Source organism: Thermobia domestica, chromosome 2, assembly GCF_964235325.1.
Source record: "Thermobia domestica chromosome 2, izTheDome1.hap1.1, whole genome shotgun sequence".
Lineage (NCBI taxonomy): Eukaryota > Metazoa > Arthropoda > Insecta > Zygentoma > Lepismatidae > Thermobia > Thermobia domestica.
In genome coordinates, this window is record NC_137455.1 from 263,376,994 (window position 1) to 263,396,248 (window position 19,255).

The window sequence follows — 19,255 nt, forward strand, 5'->3', positions numbered from 1 at the left end:
TCTCATCAATCCTGCAAGGGTTAAATGGCTTCATGTATAACAACAGGTACTAACTTCATTTTTTAAAATTTCTTGTTGTAATGTATAGATTTTATTTCCCCTTTATCATGTGTGCAACACTTAGATAGTACATTTGGTAGTTGTGTGTAAAGAAAATATACAGGGTGATGCAGAATTCCAACACATAATAATATTAAATTATTGTTTGCTCATCAAAAAATAAAGATAATGCACCAATTAGCGTGTGCGCTGTATGTAGTTCTGAATGGCACATGTTCTTACTCCTCGGTTGTCATTGGTCAGCCATATTGTTATGAGGGAATGAGACTTATTATGGGATAAAATGTGTTATGATCTGTAAAAAGAGTTAAACAGTACCAAATGTTATATATACAAGGTAACTTTTCTTCTACGGTAGGGAACTCTGCTTTCACTCACATCATAAACTGAGCAACGCTCGTCAATTTGAGCCTTATTTCGTTAAAATATGTTCAGAAGTTTCGGAGATATATCCCTTAGTATATAGTAGTTAGGAGCAATGCACAACAATATAATATATATGAAAAAATGATATATGTTATATTGTTGAGATGTTGCCTAACAACATATTTATACCAAAGTGTACAGTTTTGAAGAAAATTGAAGAAAATAGTGTTTGAAGACATACGTTTTCTACTTAGGATGAGTGTCACGTGGTCTCATCAATCCTGCAAGGGTTAAATGGCTTCATGTATAACAAAAGGTACTAAGTTCATGTTTAAAACTTCTTGTTGTAATATATAGATTTTCTTTCCCCTTTATCAGGTGTGCAACACTTAGATAGTATATTTGGTAGTTGTGTGGAAAAAAGTATACAGGGTGATGCAGAATTCCAACACTTAATAGTATAAAATTTATATTTGTTCATCAAGAAATGAAGAAAATGCACCAATTAGCGTGTGCGCTGTATGTAGTTCTGAATGGCACATGTTCTTTCTCCTCGGTTGTCATTGGTCAGCCATACTGTTATGAGGGAATGAGACTTATTATGGGATAAAATCTGTTATATTCTGTAAAAAGAGTTAAACAGTACCAAATGTTATATATACAAGGTAACTTTTCTTGTTCGGTAGGGGACTCTGCTTGCACTCGCATCATAAACTGGGCAATGTTCTTCAATTTGAGCTTTATTTCGTTAAAATATGTTCAGAAGTTTCGGAGATATATCCCTTAGTATATAGTAGTTAGGAGCAATGCACAACAATATAATATATATGAAAAAATGATATATGTTATATTGTTGAGATGTTGCCTAACAACATATTTATACCAAAGTGTACAGTTTTGAAGAAAATTGAAGAAAATAGTGTTTGAAGACATACGTTTTCTACTTAGGATGAGTGTCACGTGGTCTCATCAATCCTGCAAGGGTTAAATGGCTTCATGTATAACAACAGGTACTAAGTTCATTTTTTAAAACTTCTTGTTGTAATGTATAGATTTTCTTTTTCTTTATCAGGTGTGCAACACTTAGGTAGTATATTTGGTAGTTGTGTGTAAAAAAAATATACAGGGTGATGCAGAATTCCAACCCTTAATAATATTAAATTATTGTTTGCTCATCAAAAAATAAAGAAAATGCACCAAATAGCGTGTGCGCTGTATGAAGTTCTGAATGGCACATGTTCTTACTCCTCGGTTGTCATTGGTCAGCCATATTGTTATGAGGGAATGAGACTTATTATGGGATAAAATCTCTTATATTCTGTAAAAAGAGTTAAACAGTACTTAATGTTATATATACAAGGTAACTTTTCTTCTACGGTAGGGAACTCTGCTTTCACTCACATCATAAACTGGGCAACGCTCGTCAATTTGAGCTTTATTTCGTTAAAATATGTTCAGAAGTTTCGGAGATATAGCCCTTAGTATATAGTAGTTAGGAGCAATGCACAACAATATAATATATATGAAAAAATGATATATGTTATATTGTTGAGATGTTGCCTAACAACATATTTATACCAAAGTGTACAGTTTTGAAGAAAATTGAAGAAAATAGTGTTTGAAGACATACGTTTTCTACTTAGGATGAGTGTCACGTGGTCTCATCAATCCTGAAAGGGTTAAATGGCTTCATGTATAACAACAGGTACTAAGTTCATTTTTTAAAACTTCTTGTTGTAATGTATAGATTTTCTTTTTCTTTATCAGGTGTGCAACACTTAGGTAGTATTTTTGGTAGTTGTGTGGAAAAAAATATACAGAGTGATGCAGAATTCCAACACTTAATAGTATAAAATTTATGTTTGTTCATCAAGAAATGAAGAAAATGCACCAATTAGCGTGTGCGTTGTATGTAGTTCTTAATGGCACATGTTCTTACTCCTTGGTTGTCATTGGTCAGCCATACTGTTATGAGTGAATGAGACTTATTATGGGATAAAATCTGTTATATTCTGTAAAAAGAGTTAAACAGTACCAAATATTATATATACAAGGTAACCTTTCTTCTACGGTAGGGAACTCTGCTTTCACTCACATCATAAGCTGGGCAACGCTCGTCAATTTGAGCTTTATTTCGTTAAAATATGTTCAGAAGTTTCGGAGATATAGCCCTTAGTATATAGTAGTTAGGAGCAATGCACAACAATATAATATATATGAAAAAATGATATATGTTATATTGTTGAGATGTTGCCTAACAACATATTTATACCAAAGTGTACAGTTTTGAAGAAAATTGAAGAAAATAGTGTTTGAAGACATACGTTTTCTACTCAGGATGAGTGTCACGTGGTCTCATCAATCCTGCAAGGGTTAAATGGCTTCATGTATAACAACAGTACTAACTTCATTTTTTAAAATTTCTTGTTGTAATGTATAGATTTTATTTCCCCTTTATCATGTGTGCAACACTTAGATAGTATATTTGGTAGTTGTGTGGATAAAAATATACAGGGTGATGCAGAATTCCAACACTTAATAGTATAAAATTTATATTTGTTCATCAAGAAATGAAGAAAATGCACCAATTAGCGTGTGCGCTGTATGTAGTTCTGAATGGCACATGTTCTTTCTCCTCGGTGTCATTGGTCAGCCATACTGTTATGAGGGAATGAGACTTATTATGGGATAAAATCTGTTATATTCTGTAAAAAGAGTTAAACAGTACCAAATGTTATATATACAAGGTAACTTTTCTTCTTCGGTAGGGGACTCTATTTGCACTCGCATCATAAACTGGGCAATGTTCTTCAATTTGAGCTTTATTTCGATAAAATATGTTCAGAAGTTTCGGAGATATAGCCCTTAGTATATAGTAGTTAGAAGCAATGCACAACAATATAATATATATGAAAAATGACATATGTTTATTGTTGAGATATTGCCTAACAACATATTTATACCAAAGTGTACAGTTTTGAAGAAAATTGAAGAAAATAGTGTTTGAAGACATACATTTTCTACTTAGGATGATTGTCACGTGGTCTCATCAATCCTGCAAGGGTTAAATGGCTTCATGTATAACAACAGGTACTAACTTCATTTTTTAAAATTTCTTGTTATAATGTATAGATTTTATTTCCCCTTTATCATGTGTGCAACACTTAGATAGTATATTTGGTAGTTGTGTGTAAAAAAAATATACAGGGTGATGCAGAATTCCAACACATAATAATATTAAATTATTGTTTGCTCATCAAAAAATAAAGATAATGCACCAATTAGCGTGTGCGCTGTATGTAGTTCTGAATGGCACATGTTCTTACTCCTCGGTTGTCATTGGTCAGCCATATTGTTATGAGGGAATGAGACTTATTATGGGATAAAATTTGTTATTATCTGTAAAAACAGTTAAACAGTACCAAATATTATATATACAAGGTAACCTTTCTTCTACGGTAGGGAACTCTGCTTTCACTCACATCATAAACTGGGCAACGCTCGTCAATTTGAGCTTTATTTCGTTAAAATATGTTCAGAAGTTTCGGAGATATAGCAATTAGTATATAGTAGTTAGAAGCAATGCACAACAATATAATATATATGAAAAATGATATATGTTATATTGTTGAGATGTTGCCTAACAACATATTTATACCAAAGAATACAGTTTTGAAGAAAATTGAAGAAAATAGTGTTTGAAGACATACATTTTCTACTTAGGATGAGTGTAACGTGGTCTCATCAATCCTGCAAGGGTTAAATGGCTTCATGTATAACAACAGGTACTAACTTCATTTTTTAAAATTTCTTGTTGTAATGTATAGATTTTATTTCCCCTTTATCATGTGTGCAACACTTAGATAGTACATTTGGTAGTTGTGTGTAAAGAAAATATACAGGGTGATGCAGAATTCCAACACATAATAATATTAAATTATTGTTTGCTCATCAAAAAATAAAGATAATGCACCAATTAGCGTGTGCGCTGTATGTAGTTCTGAATGGCACATGTTCTTACTCCTCGGTTGTCATTGGTCAGCCATATTGTTATGAGGGAATGAGACTTATTATGGGATAAAATGTGTTATGATCTGTAAAAAGAGTTAAACAGTACCAAATGTTATATATACAAGGTAACTTTTCTTCTACGGTAGGGAACTCTGCTTTCACTCACATCATAAACTGAGCAACGCTCGTCAATTTGAGCCTTATTTCGTTAAAATATGTTCAGAAGTTTCGGAGATATATCCCTTAGTATATAGTAGTTAGGAGCAATGCACAACAATATAATATATATGAAAAAATGATATATGTTATATTGTTGAGATGTTGCCTAACAACATATTTATACCAAAGTGTACAGTTTTGAAGAAAATTGAAGAAAATAGTGTTTGAAGACATACGTTTTCTACTTAGGATGAGTGTCACGTGGTCTCATCAATCCTGCAAGGGTTAAATGGCTTCATGTATAACAAAAGGTACTAAGTTCATGTTTAAAACTTCTTGTTGTAATATATAGATTTTCTTTCCCCTTTATCAGGTGTGCAACACTTAGATAGTATATTTGGTAGTTGTGTGGAAAAAAGTATACAGGGTGATGCAGAATTCCAACACTTAATAGTATAAAATTTATATTTGTTCATCAAGAAATGAAGAAAATGCACCAATTAGCGTGTGCGCTGTATGTAGTTCTGAATGGCACATGTTCTTTCTCCTCGGTTGTCATTGGTCAGCCATACTGTTATGAGGGAATGAGACTTATTATGGGATAAAATCTGTTATATTCTGTAAAAAGAGTTAAACAGTACCAAATGTTATATATACAAGGTAACTTTTCTTGTTCGGTAGGGGACTCTGCTTGCACTCGCATCATAAACTGGGCAATGTTCTTCAATTTGAGCTTTATTTCGTTAAAATATGTTCAGAAGTTTCGGAGATATATCCCTTAGTATATAGTAGTTAGGAGCAATGCACAACAATATAATATATATGAAAAAATGATATATGTTATATTGTTGAGATGTTGCCTAACAACATATTTATACCAAAGTGTACAGTTTTGAAGAAAATTGAAGAAAATAGTGTTTGAAGACATACGTTTTCTACTTAGGATGAGTGTCACGTGGTCTCATCAATCCTGCAAGGGTTAAATGGCTTCATGTATAACAACAGGTACTAAGTTCATTTTTTAAAACTTCTTGTTGTAATGTATAGATTTTCTTTTTCTTTATCAGGTGTGCAACACTTAGGTAGTATATTTGGTAGTTGTGTGTAAAAAAAATATACAGGGTGATGCAGAATTCCAACCCTTAATAATATTAAATTATTGTTTGCTCATCAAAAAATAAAGAAAATGCACCAAATAGCGTGTGCGCTGTATGAAGTTCTGAATGGCACATGTTCTTACTCCTCGGTTGTCATTGGTCAGCCATATTGTTATGAGGGAATGAGACTTATTATGGGATAAAATCTCTTATATTCTGTAAAAAGAGTTAAACAGTACTTAATGTTATATATACAAGGTAACTTTTCTTCTACGGTAGGGAACTCTGCTTTCACTCACATCATAAACTGGGCAACGCTCGTCAATTTGAGCTTTATTTCGTTAAAATATGTTCAGAAGTTTCGGAGATATAGCCCTTAGTATATAGTAGTTAGGAGCAATGCACAACAATATAATATATATGAAAAAATGATATATGTTATATTGTTGAGATGTTGCCTAACAACATATTTATACCAAAGTGTACAGTTTTGAAGAAAATTGAAGAAAATAGTGTTTGAAGACATACGTTTTCTACTTAGGATGAGTGTCACGTGGTCTCATCAATCCTGAAAGGGTTAAATGGCTTCATGTATAACAACAGGTACTAAGTTCATTTTTTAAAACTTCTTGTTGTAATGTATAGATTTTCTTTTTCTTTATCAGGTGTGCAACACTTAGGTAGTATTTTTGGTAGTTGTGTGGAAAAAAATATACAGAGTGATGCAGAATTCCAACACTTAATAGTATAAAATTTATGTTTGTTCATCAAGAAATGAAGAAAATGCACCAATTAGCGTGTGCGTTGTATGTAGTTCTTAATGGCACATGTTCTTACTCCTTGGTTGTCATTGGTCAGCCATACTGTTATGAGTGAATGAGACTTATTATGGGATAAAATCTGTTATATTCTGTAAAAAGAGTTAAACAGTACCAAATATTATATATACAAGGTAACCTTTCTTCTACGGTAGGGAACTCTGCTTTCACTCACATCATAAGCTGGGCAACGCTCGTCAATTTGAGCTTTATTTCGTTAAAATATGTTCAGAAGTTTCGGAGATATATCCCTTAGTATATAGTAGTTAGGAGCAATGCACAACAATATAATATATATGAAAAAATGATATATGTTATATTGTTGAGATGTTGCCTAACAACATATTTATACCAAAGTGTACAGTTTTGAAGAAAATTGAAGAAAATAGTGTTTGAAGACATACGTTTTCTACTTAGGATGAGTGTCACGTGGTCTCATCAATCCTGCAAGGGTTAAATGGCTTCATGTATAACAAAAGGTACTAAGTTCATGTTTAAAACTTCTTGTTGTAATATATAGATTTTCTTTCCCCTTTATCAGGTGTGCAACACTTAGATAGTATATTTGGTAGTTGTGTGGAAAAAAGTATACAGGGTGATGCAGAATTCCAACACTTAATAGTATAAAATTTATATTTGTTCATCAAGAAATGAAGAAAATGCACCAATTAGCGTGTGCGCTGTATGTAGTTCTGAATGGCACATGTTCTTTCTCCTCGGTTGTCATTGGTCAGCCATACTGTTATGAGGGAATGAGACTTATTATGGGATAAAATCTGTTATATTCTGTAAAAAGAGTTAAACAGTACCAAATGTTATATATACAAGGTAACTTTTCTTGTTCGGTAGGGGACTCTGCTTGCACTCGCATCATAAACTGGGCAATGTTCTTCAATTTGAGCTTTATTTCGTTAAAATATGTTCAGAAGTTTCGGAGATATATCCCTTAGTATATAGTAGTTAGGAGCAATGCACAACAATATAATATATATGAAAAAATGATATATGTTATATTGTTGAGATGTTGCCTAACAACATATTTATACCAAAGTGTACAGTTTTGAAGAAAATTGAAGAAAATAGTGTTTGAAGACATACGTTTTCTACTTAGGATGAGTGTCACGTGGTCTCATCAATCCTGCAAGGGTTAAATGGCTTCATGTATAACAACAGGTACTAAGTTCATTTTTTAAAACTTCTTGTTGTAATGTATAGATTTTCTTTTTCTTTATCAGGTGTGCAACACTTAGGTAGTATATTTGGTAGTTGTGTGTAAAAAAAATATACAGGGTGATGCAGAATTCCAACCCTTAATAATATTAAATTATTGTTTGCTCATCAAAAAATAAAGAAAATGCACCAAATAGCGTGTGCGCTGTATGAAGTTCTGAATGGCACATGTTCTTACTCCTCGGTTGTCATTGGTCAGCCATATTGTTATGAGGGAATGAGACTTATTATGGGATAAAATCTCTTATATTCTGTAAAAAGAGTTAAACAGTACTTAATGTTATATATACAAGGTAACTTTTCTTCTACGGTAGGGAACTCTGCTTTCACTCACATCATAAACTGGGCAACGCTCGTCAATTTGAGCTTTATTTCGTTAAAATATGTTCAGAAGTTTCGGAGATATAGCCCTTAGTATATAGTAGTTAGGAGCAATGCACAACAATATAATATATATGAAAAAATGATATATGTTATATTGTTGAGATGTTGCCTAACAACATATTTATACCAAAGTGTACAGTTTTGAAGAAAATTGAAGAAAATAGTGTTTGAAGACATACGTTTTCTACTTAGGATGAGTGTCACGTGGTCTCATCAATCCTGAAAGGGTTAAATGGCTTCATGTATAACAACAGGTACTAAGTTCATTTTTTAAAACTTCTTGTTGTAATGTATAGATTTTCTTTTTCTTTATCAGGTGTGCAACACTTAGGTAGTATTTTTGGTAGTTGTGTGGAAAAAAATATACAGAGTGATGCAGAATTCCAACACTTAATAGTATAAAATTTATGTTTGTTCATCAAGAAATGAAGAAAATGCACCAATTAGCGTGTGCGTTGTATGTAGTTCTTAATGGCACATGTTCTTACTCCTTGGTTGTCATTGGTCAGCCATACTGTTATGAGTGAATGAGACTTATTATGGGATAAAATCTGTTATATTCTGTAAAAAGAGTTAAACAGTACCAAATATTATATATACAAGGTAACCTTTCTTCTACGGTAGGGAACTCTGCTTTCACTCACATCATAAGCTGGGCAACGCTCGTCAATTTGAGCTTTATTTCGTTAAAATATGTTCAGAAGTTTCGGAGATATAGCCCTTAGTATATAGTAGTTAGGAGCAATGCACAACAATATAATATATATGAAAAAATGATATATGTTATATTGTTGAGATGTTGCCTAACAACATATTTATACCAAAGTGTACAGTTTTGAAGAAAATTGAAGAAAATAGTGTTTGAAGACATACGTTTTCTACTCAGGATGAGTGTCACGTGGTCTCATCAATCCTGCAAGGGTTAAATGGCTTCATGTATAACAACAGTACTAACTTCATTTTTTAAAATTTCTTGTTGTAATGTATAGATTTTATTTCCCCTTTATCATGTGTGCAACACTTAGATAGTATATTTGGTAGTTGTGTGGATAAAAATATACAGGGTGATGCAGAATTCCAACACTTAATAGTATAAAATTTATATTTGTTCATCAAGAAATGAAGAAAATGCACCAATTAGCGTGTGCGCTGTATGTAGTTCTGAATGGCACATGTTCTTTCTCCTCGGTTGTCATTGGTCAGCCATACTGTTATGAGGGAATGAGACTTATTATGGGATAAAATCTGTTATATTCTGTAAAAAGAGTTAAACAGTACCAAATGTTATATATACAAGGTAACTTTTCTTCTTCGGTAGGGGACTCTATTTGCACTCGCATCATAAACTGGGCAATGTTCTTCAATTTGAGCTTTATTTCGATAAAATATGTTCAGAAGTTTCGGAGATATAGCCCTTAGTATATAGTAGTTAGAAGCAATGCACAACAATATAATATATATGAAAAATGACATATGTTTATTGTTGAGATATTGCCTAACAACATATTTATACCAAAGAATACAGTTTTGAAGAAAATTGAAGAAAATAGTGTTTGAAGACATACATTTTCTACTTAGGATGATTGTCACGTGGTCTCATCAATCCTGCAAGGGTTAAATGGCTTCATGTATAACAACAGGTACTAACTTCATTTTTTAAAATTTCTTGTTATAATGTATAGATTTTATTTCCCCTTTATCATGTGTGCAACACTTAGATAGTATATTTGGTAGTTGTGTGTAAAAAAAATATACAGGGTGATGCAGAATTCCAACACATAATAATATTAAATTATTGTTTGCTCATCAAAAAATAAAGATAATGCACCAATTAGCGTGTGCGCTGTATGTAGTTCTGAATGGCACATGTTCTTACTCCTCGGTTGTCATTGGTCAGCCATATTGTTATGAGGGAATGAGACTTATTATGGGATAAAATTTGTTATTATCTGTAAAAACAGTTAAACAGTACCAAATGTTATATATACAAGGTAACTTTTCTTCTACGGTAGGGAACTCTGCTTTCACTCACATCATAAACTGGGCAACGCTCGTCAATTTGAGCTTTATTTCGTTAAAATATGTTCAGAAGTTTCGGAGATATAGCCCTTAGTATATAGTAGTTAGGAGCAATGCACAACAATATAATATATATGAAAAAATGATATATGTTATATTGTTGAGATGTTGCCTAACAACATATTTATACCAAAGTGTACAGTTTTGAAGAAAATTGAAGAAAATAGTGTTTGAAGACATACGTTTTCTACTTAGGATGAGTGTCACGTGGTCTCATCAATCCTGCAAGGGTTAAATGGCTTCATGTATAACAACAGGTACTAAGTTCATTTTTTAAAACTTCTTGTTGTAATGTATAGATTTTCTTTTTCTTTATCAGGTGTGCAACACTTAGGTAGTATTTTTGGTAGTTGTGTGGAAAAAAATATACAGGGTGATGCAGAATTCCAACACTTAATAGTATAAAATTTATGTTTGTTCATCAAGAAATGAAGAAAATTCACCAATTAGCGTGTGTGTTGTATGTAGTTCTTAATGGCACATGTTCTTACTCCTTGGTTGTCATTGGTCAGCCATACTGTTATGAGTGAATGAGACTTATTATGGGATAAAATCTGTTATATTCTGTAAAAAGAGTTAAACAGTACCAAATGTTATATATACAAGGTAACTTTTCTTCTTCGGTAGGGGACTCTGCTTGCACTCGCATCATAAACTGGGCAATGTTCTTCAATTTGAGCTTTATTTCGATAAAATATATTCAGAAGTTTCGAAGATATAGCCCTTAGTATATAGTAGTTAGAAGCAATGCACAACAATATAATATATATGAAAAATGATATATGTTATATTGTTGAGATGTTGCCTAACAACATATTTATACCAAAGAATACAGTTTTGAAGAAAATTGAAGAAAATAGTGTTTGAAGACATACATTTTCTACTTAGGATGAGTGTCACGTGGTCTCATCAATCCTGCAAGGGTTAAATGGCTTCATGTATAACAACAGGTACTAACTTCATTTTTTAAAATTTCTTGTTGTAATGTATAGATTTTATTTCCCCTTTATCATGTGTGCAACACTTAGATAGTATATTTGGTAGTTGTGTGGAAAAAAATATACAGGGTGATGCAGAATTCCAACACATAATAGTATAAAATTTATATTTGTTCATCAAGAAATGAAGAAAATGCACCAATTAGCGTGTGCGCTGTATGTAGTTCTGAATGGCACATGTTCTTACTCCTCGGTTGTCATTGGTCAGCCATACTGTTATGAGGGAATGAGACTTATTATGGGATAAAATCTGTTATATTCTGTAAAAAGAGTTAAACAGTACCAAATGTTATATATACAAGGTAACTTTTCTTCTACGGTAGGGAACTCTGCTTTCACTCACATCATAAACTGGGCAACGCTCGTCAATTTGAGCCTTATTTCGTTAAAATATGTTCAGAAGTTTGGGAGATATATCCCTTAGTATATAGTAGTTAGGAGCAATGCACAACAATATAATATATATGAAAAAATGATATATGTTATATTGTTGAGATGTTGCCTAACAACATATTTATACCAAAGTGTACAGTTTTGAAGAAAATTGAAGAAAATAGTGTTTGAAGACATACGTTTTCTACTTAGGATGAGTGTCACGTGGTCTCATCAATCCTGCAAGGGTTAAATGGCTTCATATATAACAACAGGTACTAAGTTCATGTTTAAAACTTCTTGTTGTAATATATAGATTTTCTTTCCCCTTTATCAGGTGTGCAACACTTAGATAGTATATTTGGTAGTTGTGTGGAAAAAAGTATACAGGGTGATGCAGAATTCCAACACTTAATAGTATAAAATTTATATTTGTTCATCAAGAAATGAAGAAAATGCACCAATTAGCGTGTGCGCTGTATGTAGTTCTGAATGGCACATGTTCTTACTCCTCGGTTATCATTGGTCAGCCATACTGTTATGAGGGAATGAGACTTATTATGGGATAAAATCTGTTATATTCTGTAAAAAGAGTTAAACAGTACCAAATGTTATATATACAAGGTAACTTTTCTTCTACGGTAGGGAACTCTGCTTTCACTCACATCATAAACTGGGCAATGTTCTTCAATTTGAGCTTTATTTCGATAAAATATATACAGAAGTTTCGGAGATATAGCCCTTAGTATATAGTAGTTAGAAGCAATGCACAACAATATAATATATATGAAAAATGATATATGTTATATTGTTGAGATGTTGCCTAACAACATATTTATACCAAAGAATACAGTTTGAAGAAAATTGAAGAAAATAGTGTTTGAAGACATACATTTTCTACTTAGGATGAGTGTCACGTGGTCTCATCAATCCTGCAAGGGTTAAATGGCTTCATGTATAACAACAGGTACTAACTTCATTTTTTAAAATTTCTTGTTATAATGTATAGATTTTATTTCCCCTTTATCATGTGTGCAACACTTAGATAGTATATTTGGTAGTTGTGTGTAAAAAAAATATACAGGGTGATGCAGAATTCCAACCCTTAATAATATTAAATTATTGTTTGCTCATCAAAAAATAAAGAAAATGCACCAAATAGCGTGTGCGCTGTATGAAGTTCTGAATGGCACATGTTCTTACTCCTCGGTTGTCATTGGTCAGCCATATTGTTATGAGGGAATGAGACTTATTATGGGATAAAATCTCTTATATTCTGTATAAAGAGTTAAACAGTACCAAATGATATATATATACAAGGTAACTTTTCTTCTACGGTAGGGAACTCTGCTTTCACTCACATCATAAACTGGGCAACGCTCGTCAATTTGAGCTTTATTTCGTTAAAATATGTTCAGAAGTTTCGGAGATATAGCCCTTAGTATATAGTAGTTAGGAGCAATGCACAACAATATAATATATATGAAAAAATGATATATGTTATATTGTTGAGATGTTGCCTAACAACATATTTATACCAAAGTGTACAGTTTTGAAGAAAATTGAAGAAAATAGTGTTTGAAGACATACGTTTTCTACTTAGGATGAGTGTCACGTGGTCTCATCAATCCTGCAAGGGTTAAATGGCTTCATGTATAACAACAGGTACTAAGTTCATTTTTTAAAACTTCTTGTTGTAATGTATAGATTTTCTTTTTCTTTATCAGGTGTGCAACACTTAGGTAGTATTTTTGGTAGTTGTGTGGAAAAAAGTATACAGGGTGATGCAGAATTCCAACACTTAATAGTATAAAATTTATATTTGTTCATCAAGAAATGAAGAAAATGCACCAATTAGCGTGTGCGCTGTATGTAGTTCTGAATGGCACATGTTCTTTCTCCTCGGTTGTCATTCGTCAGCCATACTGTTATGAGGGAATGAGACTTATTATGGGATAAAATCTGTTATATTCTGTAAAAAGAGTTAAACAGTACCAAATGTTATATATACAAGGTAACTTTTCTTGTTCGGTAGGGGACTCTGCTTGCACTCGCATCATAAACTGGGCAATGTTCTTCAATTTGAGCTTTATTTCGATAAAATATATTCAGAAGTTTCGGAGATATAGCAATTAGTATATAGTAGTTAGAAGCAATGCACAACAATATAATATATATGAAAAATGATATATGTTATATTGTTGAGATGTTGCCTAACAACATATTTATACCAAAGAATACAGTTTGAAGAAAATTGAAGAAAATAGTGTTTGAAGACATACATTTTCTACTTAGGATGAGTGTCACGTGGTCTCATCAATCCTGCAAGGGTTAAATGGCTTCATGTATAACAACAGGTACTAACTTCATTTTTTAAAATTTCTTGTTGTAATGTATAGATTTTATTTCCCCTTTATCATGTGTGCAACACTTAGATAGTATATTTGGTAGTTGTGTGTAAAAAAAATATACAGGGTGATGCAGAATTCCAACCCTTAATAATATTAAATTATTGTTTGCTCATCAAAAAATAAAGAAAATGCACCAAATAGCGTGTGCGCTGTATGAAGTTCTGAATGGCACATGTTCTTACTCCTCGGTTGTCATTGGTCAGCCATATTGTTATGAGGGAATGATACTTATTATGGGATAAAATCTCTTATATTCTGTAAAAAGAGTTAAACAGTACCAAATGTTATATATACAAGGTAACTTTTCTTCTACGGTAGGGAACTCTGCTTTCACTCACATCATAAACTGAGCAACGCTCGTCAATTTGAGCCTTATTTCGTTAAAATATGTTCAGAAGTTTCGGAGATATATCCCTTAGTATATAGTAGTTAGGAGCAATGCACAACAATATAATATATATGAAAAAATGATATATGTTATATTGTTGAGATGTTGCCTAACAACATATTTATACCAAAGTGTACAGTTTTGAAGAAAATTGAAGAAAATAGTGTTTGAAGACATACGTTTTCTACTTAGGATGAGTGTCACGTGGTCTCATCAATCCTGTAAGGGTTAAATGGCTTCATGTATAACAACAGGTACTAAGTTCATGTTTAAAACTTCTTGTTGTAATATATAGATTTTCTTTCCCCTTTATCAGGTGTGCAACAGTTAGATAGTATATTTGGTAGTTGTGTGGAAAAAAGTATACAGGGTGATGCAGAATTCCAACACTTAATAGTATAAAATTTATATTTGTTCATCAAGAAATGAAGAAAATGCACCAATTAGCGTGTGCGCTGTATGTAGTTCTGAATGGCACATGTTCTTTCTCCTCGGTTGTCATTCGTCAACCATACTGTTATGAGGGAATGAGACTTATTATGGGATAAAATCTGTTATATTCTGTAAAAAGAGTTAAACAGTACCAAATGTTATATATACAAGGTAACTTTTCTTCTTCGGTAGGGGACTCTGCTTGCACTCGCATCATAAACTGGGCAATGTTCTTCAATTTGAGCTTTATTTCGATAAAATATATTCAGAAGTTTCGGAGATATAGCCCTTAGTATATAGTAGTTAGAAGCAATGCACAACAATATAATATATATGAAAAATGATATATGTTATATTGTTGAGATGTTGCCTAACAACATATTTATACCAAAGTGTACAGTTTTGAAGAAAATTGAAGAAAATAGTGTTTGAAGACATACGTTTTCTACTTAGGATGAGTGTCACGTGGTCTCATCAATCCTGCAAGGGTTAAATGGCTTCATGTATAACAACAGGTACTAAGTTCATGTTTAAAACTTCTTGTTGTAATATATAGATTTTCTTTCCCCTTTATCAGGTGTGCAACAGTTAGATAGTATATTTGGTAGTTGTGTGGAAAAAAGTATACAGGGTGATGCAGAATTCCAACACTTAATAGTATAAAATTTATATTTGTTCATCAAGAAATGAAGAAAATGCACCAATTAGCGTGTGCGCTGTATGTAGTTCTTAATGGCACATGTTCTTACTCCTTGGTTGTCATTGGTCAGCCATACTGTTATGAGTGAATGAGACTTATTATGGGATAAAATCTGTTATATTCTGTAAAAAGAGTTAAACAGTACCAAATATTATATATACAAGGTAACCTTTCTTCTACGGTAGGGAACTCTGCTTTCACTCACATCATAAACTGGGCAACGCTCGTCAATTTGAGCTTTATTTCGTTAAAATATGTTCAGAAGTTTCGGAGATATAGCAATTAGTATATAGTAGTTAGAAGCAATGCACAACAATATAATATATATGAAAAATGATATATGTTATATTGTTGAGATGTTGCCTAACAACATATTTATACCAAAGAATACAGTTTGAAGAAAATTGAAGAAAATAGTGTTTGAAGACATACATTTTCTACTTAGGATGAGTGTCACGTGGTCTCATCAATCCTGCAAGGGTTAAATGGCTTCATGTATAACAACAGGTACTAACTTCATTTTTTAAAATTTCTTGTTGTAATGTATAGATTTTATTTCCCCTTTATCATGTGTGCAACACTTAGATAGTATATTTGGTAGTTGTGTGGAAAAAAATATACAGGGTGATGCAGAATTCCAACACATAATAGTATAAAATTTATATTTGTTCATCAAGAAATGAAGAAAATGCACCAATTAGCGTGTGCGCTGTATGTAGTTCTGAATGGCACATGTTCTTACTCCTCGGTTGTCATTGGTCAGCCATACTGTTATGAGTGAATGAGACTTATTATGGGATAAAATCTGTTATATTCTGTAAAAAGAGTTAAACAGTACCAAATGTTATATATACAAGGTAACTTTTCTTCTTCGGTAGGGGACTCTGTTTGCACTCGCATCATAAACTGGGCAATGTTCTTCAATTTGAGCTTTATTTCGATAAAATATATTCAGAAGTTTCGGAGATATAGCCCTTAGTATATAGTAGTTAGAAGCAATGCACAACAATATAATATATATGAAAAATGACATATGTTTATTGTTGAGATATTGCCTAACAACATATTTATACCAAAGAATACAGTTTTGAAGAAAATTGAAGAAAATAGTGTTTGAAGACATACATTTTCTACTTAGGATGATTGTCACGTGGTCTCATCAATCCTGCAAGGGTTAAATGGCTTCATGTATAACAACTGGTACTAACTTCATTTTTTAAAATTTCTTGTTATAATCTATAGATTTTATTTCCCCTTTATCATGTGTGCAACACTTAGATAGTATATTTGGTAGTTGTGTGTAAAAAAAAATATACAGGGTGATGCAGAATTCCAACACTTAATAATATTAAATTATTGTTTGCTCATCAAAAAATAAAGATAATGCACCAATTAGCGTGTGCGCTGTATGTAGTTCTGAATGGCACATGTTCTTACTCCTCGGTTGTCATTGGTCAGCCATATTGTTATGAGGGAATGAGACTTATTATGGGATAAAATTTGTTATTATCTGTAAAAAGAGTTAAACAGTACCAAATGTTATATATACAAGGTAACTTTTCTTCTACGGTAGGGAACTCTGCTTTCACTCACATCATAAACTGAGCAACGCTCGTCAATTTGAGCATTATTTCGTTAAAATATGTTCAGAAGTTTCGGAGATATATCCCTTAGTATATAGTAGTTAGGAGCAATGCACAACAATATAATATATATGAAAAAATGATATATGTTATATTGTTGAGATGTTGCCTAACAACATATTTATACCAAAGTGTACAGTTTTGAAGAAAATTGAAGAAAATAGTGTTTGAAGACATACGTTTTCTACTTAGGATGAGTGTCACGTGGTCTCATCAATCCTGCAAGGGTTAAATGGCTTCATGTATAACAACAGGTACTAAGTTCATGTTTAAAACTTCTTGTTGTAATATATAGATTTTCTTTCCCCTTTGTCAGGTGTGCAACAGTTAGATAGTATATTTGGTAGTTGTGTGGAAAAAAGTATACAGGGTGATGCAGAATTCCAACACTTAATAGTATAAAATTTATATTTGTTCATCAAGAAATGAAGAAAATGCACCAATTAGCGTGTGCGCTGTATGTAGTTCTGAATGGCACATGTTCTTTCTCCTCGGTTGTCATTCGTCAGCCATACTGTTATGAGGGAATGAGACTTATTATGGGATAAAATCTGTTATTATCTGTAAAAAGAGTTAAACAGTACCAAATGTTATATATACAAGGTAACTTTTCTTCTACGGTAGGGAACTCTGCTTTCACTCACATCATAAACTGAGCAACGCTCGTCAATTTGAGCATTATTTCGTTAAAATATATTCAGAAGTTTCGGAGATATAGCCCTTAGTATATAGTAGTTAGAAGCAATGCACAACAATATAATATATATGAAAAATGATATATGTTATATTGTTGAGATGTTGCCTAACAACATATTTATACCAAAGAATACAGTTTTGAAGAAAATTGAAGAAAATAGTGTTTGAAGACATACATTTTCTACTTAGGATGAGTGTCACGTGGTCTCATCAATCCTGCAAGGGTTAAATGGCTTCATGTATAACAACAGGTACTAACTTCATTTTTTAAAATTTCTTGTTGTAATGTATAGATTTTATTTCCCCTTTATCATGTGTGCAACACTTAGATAGTATATTTGGTAGTTGTGTGGAAAAAAATATACAGGGTGATGCAGAATTCCAACACATAATAGTATAAAATTTATATTTGTTCATCAAGAAATGAAGAAAATGCACCAATTAGCGTGTGCGCTGTATGTAGTTCTGAATGGCACATGTTCTTACTCCTCGGTTGTCATTGGTCAGCCATACTGTTATGAGGGAATGAGACTTATTATGGGATAAAATCTGTTATATTCTGCAAAAAGAGTTAAACAGTACCAAATGTTATATATACAAGGTAACTTTTCTTCTACGGTAGGGAACTCTGCTTTCACTCACATCATAAACTGGGCAACGCTCGTCAATTTGAGCCTTATTTCGTTAAAATATGTTCAGAAGTTTGGGAGATATATCCCTTAGTATATAGTAGTTAGGAGCAATGCACAACAATATAATATATATGAAAAAATGATATATGTTATATTGTTGAGATGTTGCCTAACAACATATTTATACCAAAGTGTACAGTTTTGAAGAAAATTGAAGAAAATAGTGTTTGAAGACATACGTTTTCTACTTAGGATGAGTGTCACGTGGTCTCATCAATCCTGCAAGGGTTAAATGGCTTCATGTATAACAACAGGTACTAAGTTCATGTTTAAAACTTCTTGTTGTAATATATAGATTTTCTTTCCCCTTTATCAGGTGTGCAACACTTAGATAGTATATTTGGTAGTTGTGTGGAAAAAAGTATACAGGGTGATGCAGAATTCCAACACTTAATAGTATAAAATTTATATTTGTTCATCAAGAAATGAAGAAAATGCACCAATTAGCGTGTGCGCTGTATGTAGTTCTGAATGGCACATGTTCTTTCTCCTCGGTTGTCATTGGTCAGCCATACTGTTATGAGGGAATGAGACTTATTATGGGATAAAATCTGTTATATTCTGTAAAAAGAGTTAAACAGTACCAAATGTTATATATACAAGGTAACTTTTCATCTTCGGTAGGGGACTCTGTTTGCACTCGCATCATAAACTGGGCAATGTTCTTCAATTTGAGCTTTATTTCGATAAAATATATTCAGAAGTTTCGGAGATATAGC